Here is a 15,579-nt window from a genome sequence, read left to right on the forward strand (position 1 = left end):
CAAATGAAACATGAAACTGTTTCAGAACTGGTTGTCGGATTTTAGCGCTGACTTGGAGGCCTGGAAATGCGCGAAACAGCCGCCGCCATGCGATTTGTTACCACACCGTTGTACAAAACGCAAGGGCTCGTCCGGGATTTGAACCCGGGACCTCCTGCACCCGAAGCAGGAATCATACCCCTAGACCAACGAGCCTGTCCGTTCCGAAAACGCACTGCATGTGAATGACGCCACCTTTGATGGTCTCACCCTGTAGGGCTGCAGCTCGCCCAGCGTTCTCCCTGTCTGTCGCGGTTGGATTGTTTTCATCGACGTCTTTTACTATAGGAACTTCACGAATCGGAGGGAGCTCGTAGCCGATGCCCTTTCTAACACAGAAGAAAAACTGTTGCTATTACGAGTCTCCGGGTGGTACACGAAAAGAACCGTCGTTTCCGTGGTGTAGCGGTTATCACGTCTGCTTTACACGCAGAAGGTCCCCGGTTCGATCCCGGGCGGGAACACAACAATTTTAATCTATATTTCGGATTTCATTCCGAGATGACCTCACGTCCGCGTATGCAGAGACAAGCAATGTCGTATGCTAGACGGATAGGGCGTCATTTTACTGTCAAATACTGTTGCTCTCTTATTGCACCGGTATTTGGTAACCGGGAACGCCCCTAGCTCCATTATGGCTGGCAAAATTTATAATCCGGTTCTTCAGGGCTACTTCAAGTGCGCTTGCTACTGGCTTTCCTGAGCTCACCCTACTCGCCTTGTCACAGCTCTGTCAAAGTGTGATGCTAACTAATAATGAGAAACTCTTAGCCACTCTCAATCTTACATGCCACCACACCTTTGTTGTTGCCGTCGTTAGTAAGATGAGGGTAGACTGTCGCACAGTTAAGCTGAATCTCCACTCACGGTGCACATATTCCGCAAAGACAACCTTGCTTTCCGTTGCATGCAAAATTACCGTCTGCGTTTCTACCGAATTCCACCTACGTACTTTACTGGTGCCGCATTCTTGTTATATCCACGTGCTATAACAGGCGTCTACTCTTCATTGAGGAGCTGCAACCGGGGCTGAGTTCCACCTACTCTTCAGCACGGTCAAAATGGCAGGGCTCGTCCGGGATTTGAACCCGGGACCTCCTGCACCCAAAGCAGGAATCATACCCCTAGACCAACGAGCCACCTGCCTGGAGCAGTCAAGTTAATCCCAAGTAGTGGACCTCACAGGGAACACACACTTTCACGTGAATTCGCAAGATAAACGCTTTCTGCAGGCAGCACTCACCAATGATGAGAAGAATATTAAAGGCAACGAATAAAAAGGGAAATAACTTCATCGAACACTGCTTATGAACAGCCGGCAGTGCTTCAGTTTCGGTATGTGGTTTCTCAGGGTTAAGAGAAGGCGAATGCACTAAACAAAAGAACATCGGGAAACCAAGCACCAACTCATAACGAAAAGATTGCACAATATACTGCAAGTAAAATTTCCACAAGACGGATACTGAAGACGCCGCAGACAAAAGAATTATTCTATGCAGTAACGATTATCTAGGAAGCATAAATTGCATGTGCTGCTCCACCACACAAATTCTTTTGATACTGTTTTACTTATTCTAAATTTTCATTGCCTGATCGTCTCTAGAATACTGTGTGGTATCCTGGTTTCCAACAGCGATAGTAGTAAGTAAATCGACTACAAAGTCTTTCAAAGTAGGCCAGACACAACAAAAAAACAATCGGAGTTGCGCGTAGCTCATGTCATTCTGCTTTCAAAGGTGAATCTGCGGCTGGGAGTAGTGGCGTACTCCTGTAATCCAAGCTACTGGGAGGCCGTTGTGTGGGAGAGATCTGGAAACAACTACAGATTCGGCCGTTCCATGAGCTCAGGAATGGCCGCGATGCCTTCATTGAGCTCTGCAGATCGACATATGACAGCGTGGAAATTTCGGCAAGCGGTGGCTAAGGGTTAAGAGAAGCCAAACGCACTAAACACTAGAAAGTCGGGAAACCGAAGCTCATAACGAAAAGATTGCGGAATGCAGTGCGGAAGCAAAACTTCGAGAAGACCAACTCTGAAGCCATCGGCGCGCTAGTAATTATTCCTCGCAAGAAGCGATCATGTAGGAAGAGCGAGCCGAGGGTGTCGCTCGACCACACAATAAATTTTTGCTTAATCCAAATTTGCAATACCGGTTCGACACTAGAATATGCGCATTGGTTCTTCCAAAAGCGATAGTAAAAAGCACGTCGACCGCAGTGTCATTTAGGGTAGTGAGTCAGACATGGGGAGGATATAAGGCGGGTGGAGTATGCAACGACGGGGGGCATTGCAGGGCGGGCGCCGGCTTCTTGCGCTGCGGCGCGCCGGTGCCGGCGGCGGATTGGCTGGGCTGCTGGTGCCTCCATGTAGAGCTGCCGCCGAGCCCAGGCACCGTGCCGCTAACGAAGCGATTGCCTTTGGTGACATCTTTTGCAATAACGACTGCGCGAATCGACGGTATCTCGTAAGGAAAGAAAGAGCAGCAGCTGCCGCCGAGCCCAGGCGCCGTGCCTAACACGCAGAAGGTCCCTGGTTCGATTGCGGGCGGAAACCCGTTTCCGTCGCACTCAGCAAGACACTTGCTACGATCTCTGCAGTGACCACTTAAATCAACTTCAAACGTTCCACCAGCAGGGTGCACATGGCTCAAATGAAACATGAAACTGTTTCAGAACTGGTTGTCGGATTTTAGCGCTGACTTGGAGGCCTGGAAATGCGCGAAACAGCCGCCGCCATGCGATTTGTTACCACACCGTTGTACAAAACGCAAGGGCTCGTCCGGGATTTGAACCCGGGACCTCCTGCACCCGAAGCAGGAATCATACCCCTAGACCAACGAGCCTGTCCGTTCCGAAAACGCACTGCATGTGAATGACGCCACCTTTGATGGTCTCACCCTGTAGGGCTGCAGCTCGCCCAGCGTTCTCCCTGTCTGTCGCGGTTGGATTGTTTTCATCGACGTCTTTTACTATAGGAACTTCACGAATCGGAGGGAGCTCGTAGCCGATGCCCTTTCTAACACAGAAGAAAAACTGTTGCTATTACGAGTCTCCGGGTGGTACACGAAAAGAACCGTCGTTTCCGTGGTGTAGCGGTTATCACGTCTGCTTTACACGCAGAAGGTCCCCGGTTCGATCCCGGGCCGAGCCCAGGCACCGTGCCGCTAACGAAGCGATTGCCTTTGGTGACATCTTTTGCAATAACGACTGCGCGAATCGACGGTATCTCGTAAGGAAAGAAAGAGCAGCAGCTGCCGCCGAGCCCAGGCGCCGTGCCTAACACGCAGAAGGTCCCTGGTTCGATTGCGGGCGGAAACCCGTTTCCGTCGCACTCAGCAAGACACTTGCTACGATCTCTGCAGTGACCACTTAAATCAACTTCAAACGTTCCACCAGCAGGGTGCACATGGCTCAAATGAAACATGAAACTGTTTCAGAACTGGTTGTCGGATTTTAGCGCTGACTTGGAGGCCTGGAAATGCGCGAAACAGCCGCCGCCATGCGATTTGTTACCACACCGTTGTACAAAACGCAAGGGCTCGTCCGGGATTTGAACCCGGGACCTCCTGCACCCGAAGCAGGAATCATACCCCTAGACCAACGAGCCTGTCCGTTCCGAAAACGCACTGCATGTGAATGACGCCACCTTTGATGGTCTCACCCTGTAGGGCTGCAGCTCGCCCAGCGTTCTCCCTGTCTGTCGCGGTTGGATTGTTTTCATCGACGTCTTTTACTATAGGAACTTCACGAATCGGAGGGAGCTCGTAGCCGATGCCCTTTCTAACACAGAAGAAAAACTGTTGCTATTACGAGTCTCCGGGTGGTACACGAAAAGAACCGTCGTTTCCGTGGTGTAGCGGTTATCACGTCTGCTTTACACGCAGAAGGTCCCCGGTTCGATCCCGGGCGGGAACACAACAATTTTAATCTATATTTCGGATTTCATTCCGAGATGACCTCACGTCCGCGTATGCAGAGACAAGCAATGTCGTATGCTAGACGGATAGGGCGTCATTTTACTGTCAAATACTGTTGCTCTCTTATTGCACCGGTATTTGGTAACCGGGAACGCCCCTAGCTCCATTATGGCTGGCAAAATTTATAATCCGGTTCTTCAGGGCTACTTCAAGTGCGCTTGCTACTGGCTTTCCTGAGCTCACCCTACTCGCCTTGTCACAGCTCTGTCAAAGTGTGATGCTAACTAATAATGAGAAACTCTTAGCCACTCTCAATCTTACATGCCACCACACCTTTGTTGTTGCCGTCGTTAGTAAGATGAGGGTAGACTGTCGCACAGTTAAGCTGAATCTCCACTCACGGTGCACATATTCCGCAAAGACAACCTTGCTTTCCGTTGCATGCAAAATTACCGTCTGCGTTTCTACCGAATTCCACCTACGTACTTTACTGGTGCCGCATTCTTGTTATATCCACGTGCTATAACAGGCGTCTACTCTTCATTGAGGAGCTGCAACCGGGGCTGAGTTCCACCTACTCTTCAGCACGGTCAAAATGGCAGGGCTCGTCCGGGATTTGAACCCGGGACCTCCTGCACCCAAAGCAGGAATCATACCCCTAGACCAACGAGCCACCTGCCTGGAGCAGTCAAGTTAATCCCAAGTAGTGGACCTCACAGGGAACACACACTTTCACGTGAATTCGCAAGATAAACGCTTTCTGCAGGCAGCACTCACCAATGATGAGAAGAATATTAAAGGCAACGAATAAAAAGGGAAATAACTTCATCGAACACTGCTTATGAACAGCCGGCAGTGCTTCAGTTTCGGTATGTGGTTTCTCAGGGTTAAGAGAAGGCGAATGCACTAAACAAAAGAACATCGGGAAACCAAGCACCAACTCATAACGAAAAGATTGCACAATATACTGCAAGTAAAATTTCCACAAGACGGATACTGAAGACGCCGCAGACAAAAGAATTATTCTATGCAGTAACGATTATCTAGGAAGCATAAATTGCATGTGCTGCTCCACCACACAAATTCTTTTGATACTGTTTTACTTATTCTAAATTTTCATTGCCTGATCGTCTCTAGAATACTGTGTGGTATCCTGGTTTCCAACAGCGATAGTAGTAAGTAAATCGACTACAAAGTCTTTCAAAGTAGGCCAGACACAACAAAAAAACAATCGGAGTTGCGCGTAGCTCATGTCATTCTGCTTTCAAAGGTGAATCTGCGGCTGGGAGTAGTGGCGTACTCCTGTAATCCAAGCTACTGGGAGGCCGTTGTGTGGGAGAGATCTGGAAACAACTACAGATTCGGCCGTTCCATGAGCTCAGGAATGGCCGCGATGCCTTCATTGAGCTCTGCAGATCGACATATGACAGCGTGGAAATTTCGGCAAGCGGTGGCTAAGGGTTAAGAGAAGCCAAACGCACTAAACACTAGAAAGTCGGGAAACCGAAGCTCATAACGAAAAGATTGCGGAATGCAGTGCGGAAGCAAAACTTCGAGAAGACCAACTCTGAAGCCATCGGCGCGCTAGTAATTATTCCTCGCAAGAAGCGATCATGTAGGAAGAGCGAGCCGAGGGTGTCGCTCGACCACACAATAAATTTTTGCTTAATCCAAATTTGCAATACCGGTTCGACACTAGAATATGCGCATTGGTTCTTCCAAAAGCGATAGTAAAAAGCACGTCGACCGCAGTGTCATTTAGGGTAGTGAGTCAGACATGGGGAGGATATAAGGCGGGTGGAGTATGCAACGACGGGGGGCATTGCAGGGCGGGCGCCGGCTTCTTGCGCTGCGGCGCGCCGGTGCCGGCGGCGGATTGGCTGGGCTGCTGGTGCCTCCATGTAGAGCTGCCGCCGAGCCCAGGCACCGTGCCGCTAACGAAGCGATTGCCTTTGGTGACATCTTTTGCAATAACGACTGCGCGAATCGACGGTATCTCGTAAGGAAAGAAAGAGCAGCAGCTGCCGCCGAGCCCAGGCGCCGTGCCTAACACGCAGAAGGTCCCTGGTTCGATTGCGGGCGGAAACCCGTTTCCGTCGCACTCAGCAAGACACTTGCTACGATCTCTGCAGTGACCACTTAAATCAACTTCAAACGTTCCACCAGCAGGGTGCACATGGCTCAAATGAAACATGAAACTGTTTCAGAACTGGTTGTCGGATTTTAGCGCTGACTTGGAGGCCTGGAAATGCGCGAAACAGCCGCCGCCATGCGATTTGTTACCACACCGTTGTACAAAACGCAAGGGCTCGTCCGGGATTTGAACCCGGGACCTCCTGCACCCGAAGCAGGAATCATACCCCTAGACCAACGAGCCTGTCCGTTCCGAAAACGCACTGCATGTGAATGACGCCACCTTTGATGGTCTCACCCTGTAGGGCTGCAGCTCGCCCAGCGTTCTCCCTGTCTGTCGCGGTTGGATTGTTTTCATCGACGTCTTTTACTATAGGAACTTCACGAATCGGAGGGAGCTCGTAGCCGATGCCCTTTCTAACACAGAAGAAAAACTGTTGCTATTACGAGTCTCCGGGTGGTACACGAAAAGAACCGTCGTTTCCGTGGTGTAGCGGTTATCACGTCTGCTTTACACGCAGAAGGTCCCCGGTTCGATCCCGGGCGGGAACACAACAATTTTAATCTATATTTCGGATTTCATTCCGAGATGACCTCACGTCCGCGTATGCAGAGACAAGCAATGTCGTATGCTAGACGGATAGGGCGTCATTTTACTGTCAAATACTGTTGCTCTCTTATTGCACCGGTATTTGGTAACCGGGAACGCCCCTAGCTCCATTATGGCTGGCAAAATTTATAATCCGGTTCTTCAGGGCTACTTCAAGTGCGCTTGCTACTGGCTTTCCTGAGCTCACCCTACTCGCCTTGTCACAGCTCTGTCAAAGTGTGATGCTAACTAATAATGAGAAACTCTTAGCCACTCTCAATCTTACATGCCACCACACCTTTGTTGTTGCCGTCGTTAGTAAGATGAGGGTAGACTGTCGCACAGTTAAGCTGAATCTCCACTCACGGTGCACATATTCCGCAAAGACAACCTTGCTTTCCGTTGCATGCAAAATTACCGTCTGCGTTTCTACCGAATTCCACCTACGTACTTTACTGGTGCCGCATTCTTGTTATATCCACGTGCTATAACAGGCGTCTACTCTTCATTGAGGAGCTGCAACCGGGGCTGAGTTCCACCTACTCTTCAGCACGGTCAAAATGGCAGGGCTCGTCCGGGATTTGAACCCGGGACCTCCTGCACCCAAAGCAGGAATCATACCCCTAGACCAACGAGCCACCTGCCTGGAGCAGTCAAGTTAATCCCAAGTAGTGGACCTCACAGGGAACACACACTTTCACGTGAATTCGCAAGATAAACGCTTTCTGCAGGCAGCACTCACCAATGATGAGAAGAATATTAAAGGCAACGAATAAAAAGGGAAATAACTTCATCGAACACTGCTTATGAACAGCCGGCAGTGCTTCAGTTTCGGTATGTGGTTTCTCAGGGTTAAGAGAAGGCGAATGCACTAAACAAAAGAACATCGGGAAACCAAGCACCAACTCATAACGAAAAGATTGCACAATATACTGCAAGTAAAATTTCCACAAGACGGATACTGAAGACGCCGCAGACAAAAGAATTATTCTATGCAGTAACGATTATCTAGGAAGCATAAATTGCATGTGCTGCTCCACCACACAAATTCTTTTGATACTGTTTTACTTATTCTAAATTTTCATTGCCTGATCGTCTCTAGAATACTGTGTGGTATCCTGGTTTCCAACAGCGATAGTAGTAAGTAAATCGACTACAAAGTCTTTCAAAGTAGGCCAGACACAACAAAAAAACAATCGGAGTTGCGCGTAGCTCATGTCATTCTGCTTTCAAAGGTGAATCTGCGGCTGGGAGTAGTGGCGTACTCCTGTAATCCAAGCTACTGGGAGGCCGTTGTGTGGGAGAGATCTGGAAACAACTACAGATTCGGCCGTTCCATGAGCTCAGGAATGGCCGCGATGCCTTCATTGAGCTCTGCAGATCGACATATGACAGCGTGGAAATTTCGGCAAGCGGTGGCTAAGGGTTAAGAGAAGCCAAACGCACTAAACACTAGAAAGTCGGGAAACCGAAGCTCATAACGAAAAGATTGCGGAATGCAGTGCGGAAGCAAAACTTCGAGAAGACCAACTCTGAAGCCATCGGCGCGCTAGTAATTATTCCTCGCAAGAAGCGATCATGTAGGAAGAGCGAGCCGAGGGTGTCGCTCGACCACACAATAAATTTTTGCTTAATCCAAATTTGCAATACCGGTTCGACACTAGAATATGCGCATTGGTTCTTCCAAAAGCGATAGTAAAAAGCACGTCGACCGCAGTGTCATTTAGGGTAGTGAGTCAGACATGGGGAGGATATAAGGCGGGTGGAGTATGCAACGACGGGGGGCATTGCAGGGCGGGCGCCGGCTTCTTGCGCTGCGGCGCGCCGGTGCCGGCGGCGGATTGGCTGGGCTGCTGGTGCCTCCATGTAGAGCTGCCGCCGAGCCCAGGCACCGTGCCGCTAACGAAGCGATTGCCTTTGGTGACATCTTTTGCAATAACGACTGCGCGAATCGACGGTATCTCGTAAGGAAAGAAAGAGCAGCAGCTGCCGCCGAGCCCAGGCGCCGTGCCTAACACGCAGAAGGTCCCTGGTTCGATTGCGGGCGGAAACCCGTTTCCGTCGCACTCAGCAAGACACTTGCTACGATCTCTGCAGTGACCACTTAAATCAACTTCAAACGTTCCACCAGCAGGGTGCACATGGCTCAAATGAAACATGAAACTGTTTCAGAACTGGTTGTCGGATTTTAGCGCTGACTTGGAGGCCTGGAAATGCGCGAAACAGCCGCCGCCATGCGATTTGTTACCACACCGTTGTACAAAACGCAAGGGCTCGTCCGGGATTTGAACCCGGGACCTCCTGCACCCGAAGCAGGAATCATACCCCTAGACCAACGAGCCTGTCCGTTCCGAAAACGCACTGCATGTGAATGACGCCACCTTTGATGGTCTCACCCTGTAGGGCTGCAGCTCGCCCAGCGTTCTCCCTGTCTGTCGCGGTTGGATTGTTTTCATCGACGTCTTTTACTATAGGAACTTCACGAATCGGAGGGAGCTCGTAGCCGATGCCCTTTCTAACACAGAAGAAAAACTGTTGCTATTACGAGTCTCCGGGTGGTACACGAAAAGAACCGTCGTTTCCGTGGTGTAGCGGTTATCACGTCTGCTTTACACGCAGAAGGTCCCCGGTTCGATCCCGGGCCGAGCCCAGGCACCGTGCCGCTAACGAAGCGATTGCCTTTGGTGACATCTTTTGCAATAACGACTGCGCGAATCGACGGTATCTCGTAAGGAAAGAAAGAGCAGCAGCTGCCGCCGAGCCCAGGCGCCGTGCCTAACACGCAGAAGGTCCCTGGTTCGATTGCGGGCGGAAACCCGTTTCCGTCGCACTCAGCAAGACACTTGCTACGATCTCTGCAGTGACCACTTAAATCAACTTCAAACGTTCCACCAGCAGGGTGCACATGGCTCAAATGAAACATGAAACTGTTTCAGAACTGGTTGTCGGATTTTAGCGCTGACTTGGAGGCCTGGAAATGCGCGAAACAGCCGCCGCCATGCGATTTGTTACCACACCGTTGTACAAAACGCAAGGGCTCGTCCGGGATTTGAACCCGGGACCTCCTGCACCCGAAGCAGGAATCATACCCCTAGACCAACGAGCCTGTCCGTTCCGAAAACGCACTGCATGTGAATGACGCCACCTTTGATGGTCTCACCCTGTAGGGCTGCAGCTCGCCCAGCGTTCTCCCTGTCTGTCGCGGTTGGATTGTTTTCATCGACGTCTTTTACTATAGGAACTTCACGAATCGGAGGGAGCTCGTAGCCGATGCCCTTTCTAACACAGAAGAAAAACTGTTGCTATTACGAGTCTCCGGGTGGTACACGAAAAGAACCGTCGTTTCCGTGGTGTAGCGGTTATCACGTCTGCTTTACACGCAGAAGGTCCCCGGTTCGATCCCGGGCGGGAACACAACAATTTTAATCTATATTTCGGATTTCATTCCGAGATGACCTCACGTCCGCGTATGCAGAGACAAGCAATGTCGTATGCTAGACGGATAGGGCGTCATTTTACTGTCAAATACTGTTGCTCTCTTATTGCACCGGTATTTGGTAACCGGGAACGCCCCTAGCTCCATTATGGCTGGCAAAATTTATAATCCGGTTCTTCAGGGCTACTTCAAGTGCGCTTGCTACTGGCTTTCCTGAGCTCACCCTACTCGCCTTGTCACAGCTCTGTCAAAGTGTGATGCTAACTAATAATGAGAAACTCTTAGCCACTCTCAATCTTACATGCCACCACACCTTTGTTGTTGCCGTCGTTAGTAAGATGAGGGTAGACTGTCGCACAGTTAAGCTGAATCTCCACTCACGGTGCACATATTCCGCAAAGACAACCTTGCTTTCCGTTGCATGCAAAATTACCGTCTGCGTTTCTACCGAATTCCACCTACGTACTTTACTGGTGCCGCATTCTTGTTATATCCACGTGCTATAACAGGCGTCTACTCTTCATTGAGGAGCTGCAACCGGGGCTGAGTTCCACCTACTCTTCAGCACGGTCAAAATGGCAGGGCTCGTCCGGGATTTGAACCCGGGACCTCCTGCACCCAAAGCAGGAATCATACCCCTAGACCAACGAGCCACCTGCCTGGAGCAGTCAAGTTAATCCCAAGTAGTGGACCTCACAGGGAACACACACTTTCACGTGAATTCGCAAGATAAACGCTTTCTGCAGGCAGCACTCACCAATGATGAGAAGAATATTAAAGGCAACGAATAAAAAGGGAAATAACTTCATCGAACACTGCTTATGAACAGCCGGCAGTGCTTCAGTTTCGGTATGTGGTTTCTCAGGGTTAAGAGAAGGCGAATGCACTAAACAAAAGAACATCGGGAAACCAAGCACCAACTCATAACGAAAAGATTGCACAATATACTGCAAGTAAAATTTCCACAAGACGGATACTGAAGACGCCGCAGACAAAAGAATTATTCTATGCAGTAACGATTATCTAGGAAGCATAAATTGCATGTGCTGCTCCACCACACAAATTCTTTTGATACTGTTTTACTTATTCTAAATTTTCATTGCCTGATCGTCTCTAGAATACTGTGTGGTATCCTGGTTTCCAACAGCGATAGTAGTAAGTAAATCGACTACAAAGTCTTTCAAAGTAGGCCAGACACAACAAAAAAACAATCGGAGTTGCGCGTAGCTCATGTCATTCTGCTTTCAAAGGTGAATCTGCGGCTGGGAGTAGTGGCGTACTCCTGTAATCCAAGCTACTGGGAGGCCGTTGTGTGGGAGAGATCTGGAAACAACTACAGATTCGGCCGTTCCATGAGCTCAGGAATGGCCGCGATGCCTTCATTGAGCTCTGCAGATCGACATATGACAGCGTGGAAATTTCGGCAAGCGGTGGCTAAGGGTTAAGAGAAGCCAAACGCACTAAACACTAGAAAGTCGGGAAACCGAAGCTCATAACGAAAAGATTGCGGAATGCAGTGCGGAAGCAAAACTTCGAGAAGACCAACTCTGAAGCCATCGGCGCGCTAGTAATTATTCCTCGCAAGAAGCGATCATGTAGGAAGAGCGAGCCGAGGGTGTCGCTCGACCACACAATAAATTTTTGCTTAATCCAAATTTGCAATACCGGTTCGACACTAGAATATGCGCATTGGTTCTTCCAAAAGCGATAGTAAAAAGCACGTCGACCGCAGTGTCATTTAGGGTAGTGAGTCAGACATGGGGAGGATATAAGGCGGGTGGAGTATGCAACGACGGGGGGCATTGCAGGGCGGGCGCCGGCTTCTTGCGCTGCGGCGCGCCGGTGCCGGCGGCGGATTGGCTGGGCTGCTGGTGCCTCCATGTAGAGCTGCCGCCGAGCCCAGGCACCGTGCCGCTAACGAAGCGATTGCCTTTGGTGACATCTTTTGCAATAACGACTGCGCGAATCGACGGTATCTCGTAAGGAAAGAAAGAGCAGCAGCTGCCGCCGAGCCCAGGCGCCGTGCCTAACACGCAGAAGGTCCCTGGTTCGATTGCGGGCGGAAACCCGTTTCCGTCGCACTCAGCAAGACACTTGCTACGATCTCTGCAGTGACCACTTAAATCAACTTCAAACGTTCCACCAGCAGGGTGCACATGGCTCAAATGAAACATGAAACTGTTTCAGAACTGGTTGTCGGATTTTAGCGCTGACTTGGAGGCCTGGAAATGCGCGAAACAGCCGCCGCCATGCGATTTGTTACCACACCGTTGTACAAAACGCAAGGGCTCGTCCGGGATTTGAACCCGGGACCTCCTGCACCCGAAGCAGGAATCATACCCCTAGACCAACGAGCCTGTCCGTTCCGAAAACGCACTGCATGTGAATGACGCCACCTTTGATGGTCTCACCCTGTAGGGCTGCAGCTCGCCCAGCGTTCTCCCTGTCTGTCGCGGTTGGATTGTTTTCATCGACGTCTTTTACTATAGGAACTTCACGAATCGGAGGGAGCTCGTAGCCGATGCCCTTTCTAACACAGAAGAAAAACTGTTGCTATTACGAGTCTCCGGGTGGTACACGAAAAGAACCGTCGTTTCCGTGGTGTAGCGGTTATCACGTCTGCTTTACACGCAGAAGGTCCCCGGTTCGATCCCGGGCGGGAACACAACAATTTTAATCTATATTTCGGATTTCATTCCGAGATGACCTCACGTCCGCGTATGCAGAGACAAGCAATGTCGTATGCTAGACGGATAGGGCGTCATTTTACTGTCAAATACTGTTGCTCTCTTATTGCACCGGTATTTGGTAACTGGGAACGCCCCTAGCTCCATTATGGCTGGCAAAATTTATAATCCGGTTCTTCAGGGCTACTTCAAGTGCGCTTGCTACTGGCTTTCCTGAGCTCACCCTACTCGCCTTGTCACAGCTCTGTCAAAGTGTGATGCTAACTAATAATGAGAAACTCTTAGCCACTCTCAATCTTACATGCCACCACACCTTTGTTGTTGCCGTCGTTAGTAAGATGAGGGTAGACTGTCGCACAGTTAAGCTGAATCTCCACTCACGGTGCACATATTCCGCAAAGACAACCTTGCTTTCCGTTGCATGCAAAATTACCGTCTGCGTTTCTACCGAATTCCACCTACGTACTTTACTGGTGCCGCATTCTTGTTATATCCACGTGCTATAACAGGCGTCTACTCTTCATTGAGGAGCTGCAACCGGGGCTGAGTTCCACCTACTCTTCAGCACGGTCAAAATGGCAGGGCTCGTCCGGGATTTGAACCCGGGACCTCCTGCACCCAAAGCAGGAATCATACCCCTAGACCAACGAGCCACCTGCCTGGAGCAGTCAAGTTAATCCCAAGTAGTGGACCTCACAGGGAACACACACTTTCACGTGAATTCGCAAGATAAACGCTTTCTGCAGGCAGCACTCACCAATGATGAGAAGAATATTAAAGGCAACGAATAAAAAGGGAAATAACTTCATCGAACACTGCTTATGAACAGCCGGCAGTGCTTCAGTTTCGGTATGTGGTTTCTCAGGGTTAAGAGAAGGCGAATGCACTAAACAAAAGAACATCGGGAAACCAAGCACCAACTCATAACGAAAAGATTGCACAATATACTGCAAGTAAAATTTCCACAAGACGGATACTGAAGACGCCGCAGACAAAAGAATTATTCTATGCAGTAACGATTATCTAGGAAGCATAAATTGCATGTGCTGCTCCACCACACAAATTCTTTTGATACTGTTTTACTTATTCTAAATTTTCATTGCCTGATCGTCTCTAGAATACTGTGTGGTATCCTGGTTTCCAACAGCGATAGTAGTAAGTAAATCGACTACAAAGTCTTTCAAAGTAGGCCAGACACAACAAAAAAACAATCGGAGTTGCGCGTAGCTCATGTCATTCTGCTTTCAAAGGTGAATCTGCGGCTGGGAGTAGTGGCGTACTCCTGTAATCCAAGCTACTGGGAGGCCGTTGTGTGGGAGAGATCTGGAAACAACTACAGATTCGGCCGTTCCATGAGCTCAGGAATGGCCGCGATGCCTTCATTGAGCTCTGCAGATCGACATATGACAGCGTGGAAATTTCGGCAAGCGGTGGCTAAGGGTTAAGAGAAGCCAAACGCACTAAACACTAGAAAGTCGGGAAACCGAAGCTCATAACGAAAAGATTGCGGAATGCAGTGCGGAAGCAAAACTTCGAGAAGACCAACTCTGAAGCCATCGGCGCGCTAGTAATTATTCCTCGCAAGAAGCGATCATGTAGGAAGAGCGAGCCGAGGGTGTCGCTCGACCACACAATAAATTTTTGCTTAATCCAAATTTGCAATACCGGTTCGACACTAGAATATGCGCATTGGTTCTTCCAAAAGCGATAGTAAAAAGCACGTCGACCGCAGTGTCATTTAGGGTAGTGAGTCAGACATGGGGAGGATATAAGGCGGGTGGAGTATGCAACGACGGGGGGCATTGCAGGGCGGGCGCCGGCTTCTTGCGCTGCGGCGCGCCGGTGCCGGCGGCGGATTGGCTGGGCTGCTGGTGCCTCCATGTAGAGCTGCCGCCGAGCCCAGGCACCGTGCCGCTAACGAAGCGATTGCCTTTGGTGACATCTTTTGCAATAACGACTGCGCGAATCGACGGTATCTCGTAAGGAAAGAAAGAGCAGCAGCTGCCGCCGAGCCCAGGCGCCGTGCCTAACACGCAGAAGGTCCCTGGTTCGATTGCGGGCGGAAACCCGTTTCCGTCGCACTCAGCAAGACACTTGCTACGATCTCTGCAGTGACCACTTAAATCAACTTCAAACGTTCCACCAGCAGGGTGCACATGGCTCAAATGAAACATGAAACTGTTTCAGAACTGGTTGTCGGATTTTAGCGCTGACTTGGAGGCCTGGAAATGCGCGAAACAGCCGCCGCCATGCGATTTGTTACCACACCGTTGTACAAAACGCAAGGGCTCGTCCGGGATTTGAACCCGGGACCTCCTGCACCCGAAGCAGGAATCATACCCCTAGACCAACGAGCCTGTCCGTTCCGAAAACGCACTGCATGTGAATGACGCCACCTTTGATGGTCTCACCCTGTAGGGCTGCAGCTCGCCCAGCGTTCTCCCTGTCTGTCGCGGTTGGATTGTTTTCATCGACGTCTTTTACTATAGGAACTTCACGAATCGGAGGGAGCTCGTAGCCGATGCCCTTTCTAACACAGAAGAAAAACTGTTGCTATTACGAGTCTCCGGGTGGTACACGAAAAGAACCGTCGTTTCCGTGGTGTAGCGGTTATCACGTCTGCTTTACACGCAGAAGGTCCCCGGTTCGATCCCGGGCGGGAACACAACAATTTTAATCTATATTTCGGATTTCATTCCGAGATGACCTCACGTCCGCGTATGCAGAGACAAGCAATGTCGTATGCTAGACGGATAGGGCGTCATTTTACTGTCAAAT

General features: G+C 50.1%; 19 non-coding genes across 19 annotated transcripts; 6 read left to right on the forward strand and 13 right to left on the reverse strand.

Moving 5' to 3' along the window:
• Positions 1-123: 123 nt before the first annotated feature.
• On the reverse strand, positions 124-195 carry Trnap-cgg (transfer RNA proline (anticodon CGG)). The gene has a single exon. It is a non-coding gene; the product is annotated as a tRNA-Pro (tRNA).
• Positions 196-430: 235 nt separating this feature from the next.
• On the forward strand, positions 431-503 carry Trnav-uac (transfer RNA valine (anticodon UAC)). Its single transcript has one exon. It is a non-coding gene; the product is annotated as a tRNA-Val (tRNA).
• A 603-nt stretch (positions 504-1,106) lies between these two features.
• Positions 1,107-1,178, reverse strand: Trnap-ugg (transfer RNA proline (anticodon UGG)). Its single transcript has one exon. It is a non-coding gene; the product is annotated as a tRNA-Pro (tRNA).
• A 1,632-nt stretch (positions 1,179-2,810) lies between these two features.
• On the reverse strand, positions 2,811-2,882 carry Trnap-cgg (transfer RNA proline (anticodon CGG)). Its single transcript has one exon. It is a non-coding gene; the product is annotated as a tRNA-Pro (tRNA).
• A 692-nt stretch (positions 2,883-3,574) lies between these two features.
• On the reverse strand, positions 3,575-3,646 carry Trnap-cgg (transfer RNA proline (anticodon CGG)). The gene has a single exon. It is a non-coding gene; the product is annotated as a tRNA-Pro (tRNA).
• A 235-nt stretch (positions 3,647-3,881) lies between these two features.
• On the forward strand, positions 3,882-3,954 carry Trnav-uac (transfer RNA valine (anticodon UAC)). The gene has a single exon. It is a non-coding gene; the product is annotated as a tRNA-Val (tRNA).
• Positions 3,955-4,557: 603 nt separating this feature from the next.
• Trnap-ugg (transfer RNA proline (anticodon UGG)) lies at positions 4,558-4,629 on the reverse strand. Its single transcript has one exon. It is a non-coding gene; the product is annotated as a tRNA-Pro (tRNA).
• Positions 4,630-6,261: 1,632 nt separating this feature from the next.
• On the reverse strand, positions 6,262-6,333 carry Trnap-cgg (transfer RNA proline (anticodon CGG)). Its single transcript has one exon. It is a non-coding gene; the product is annotated as a tRNA-Pro (tRNA).
• A 235-nt stretch (positions 6,334-6,568) lies between these two features.
• Trnav-uac (transfer RNA valine (anticodon UAC)) lies at positions 6,569-6,641 on the forward strand. The gene has a single exon. It is a non-coding gene; the product is annotated as a tRNA-Val (tRNA).
• A 603-nt stretch (positions 6,642-7,244) lies between these two features.
• Positions 7,245-7,316, reverse strand: Trnap-ugg (transfer RNA proline (anticodon UGG)). The gene has a single exon. It is a non-coding gene; the product is annotated as a tRNA-Pro (tRNA).
• A 1,632-nt stretch (positions 7,317-8,948) lies between these two features.
• On the reverse strand, positions 8,949-9,020 carry Trnap-cgg (transfer RNA proline (anticodon CGG)). The gene has a single exon. It is a non-coding gene; the product is annotated as a tRNA-Pro (tRNA).
• Positions 9,021-9,712: 692 nt separating this feature from the next.
• On the reverse strand, positions 9,713-9,784 carry Trnap-cgg (transfer RNA proline (anticodon CGG)). The gene has a single exon. It is a non-coding gene; the product is annotated as a tRNA-Pro (tRNA).
• A 235-nt stretch (positions 9,785-10,019) lies between these two features.
• Trnav-uac (transfer RNA valine (anticodon UAC)) lies at positions 10,020-10,092 on the forward strand. Its single transcript has one exon. It is a non-coding gene; the product is annotated as a tRNA-Val (tRNA).
• Positions 10,093-10,695: 603 nt separating this feature from the next.
• Trnap-ugg (transfer RNA proline (anticodon UGG)) lies at positions 10,696-10,767 on the reverse strand. The gene has a single exon. It is a non-coding gene; the product is annotated as a tRNA-Pro (tRNA).
• Positions 10,768-12,399: 1,632 nt separating this feature from the next.
• Positions 12,400-12,471, reverse strand: Trnap-cgg (transfer RNA proline (anticodon CGG)). The gene has a single exon. It is a non-coding gene; the product is annotated as a tRNA-Pro (tRNA).
• A 235-nt stretch (positions 12,472-12,706) lies between these two features.
• On the forward strand, positions 12,707-12,779 carry Trnav-uac (transfer RNA valine (anticodon UAC)). Its single transcript has one exon. It is a non-coding gene; the product is annotated as a tRNA-Val (tRNA).
• Positions 12,780-13,382: 603 nt separating this feature from the next.
• Positions 13,383-13,454, reverse strand: Trnap-ugg (transfer RNA proline (anticodon UGG)). Its single transcript has one exon. It is a non-coding gene; the product is annotated as a tRNA-Pro (tRNA).
• A 1,632-nt stretch (positions 13,455-15,086) lies between these two features.
• Trnap-cgg (transfer RNA proline (anticodon CGG)) lies at positions 15,087-15,158 on the reverse strand. The gene has a single exon. It is a non-coding gene; the product is annotated as a tRNA-Pro (tRNA).
• Positions 15,159-15,393: 235 nt separating this feature from the next.
• On the forward strand, positions 15,394-15,466 carry Trnav-uac (transfer RNA valine (anticodon UAC)). Its single transcript has one exon. It is a non-coding gene; the product is annotated as a tRNA-Val (tRNA).
• The last annotated feature ends 113 nt before the right edge of the window (positions 15,467-15,579 follow it).

This window comes from Schistocerca cancellata, unplaced genomic scaffold (genome assembly GCF_023864275.1).
Source record: "Schistocerca cancellata isolate TAMUIC-IGC-003103 unplaced genomic scaffold, iqSchCanc2.1 HiC_scaffold_1087, whole genome shotgun sequence".
In the NCBI taxonomy this organism is placed as follows: domain Eukaryota; kingdom Metazoa; phylum Arthropoda; class Insecta; order Orthoptera; family Acrididae; genus Schistocerca; species Schistocerca cancellata.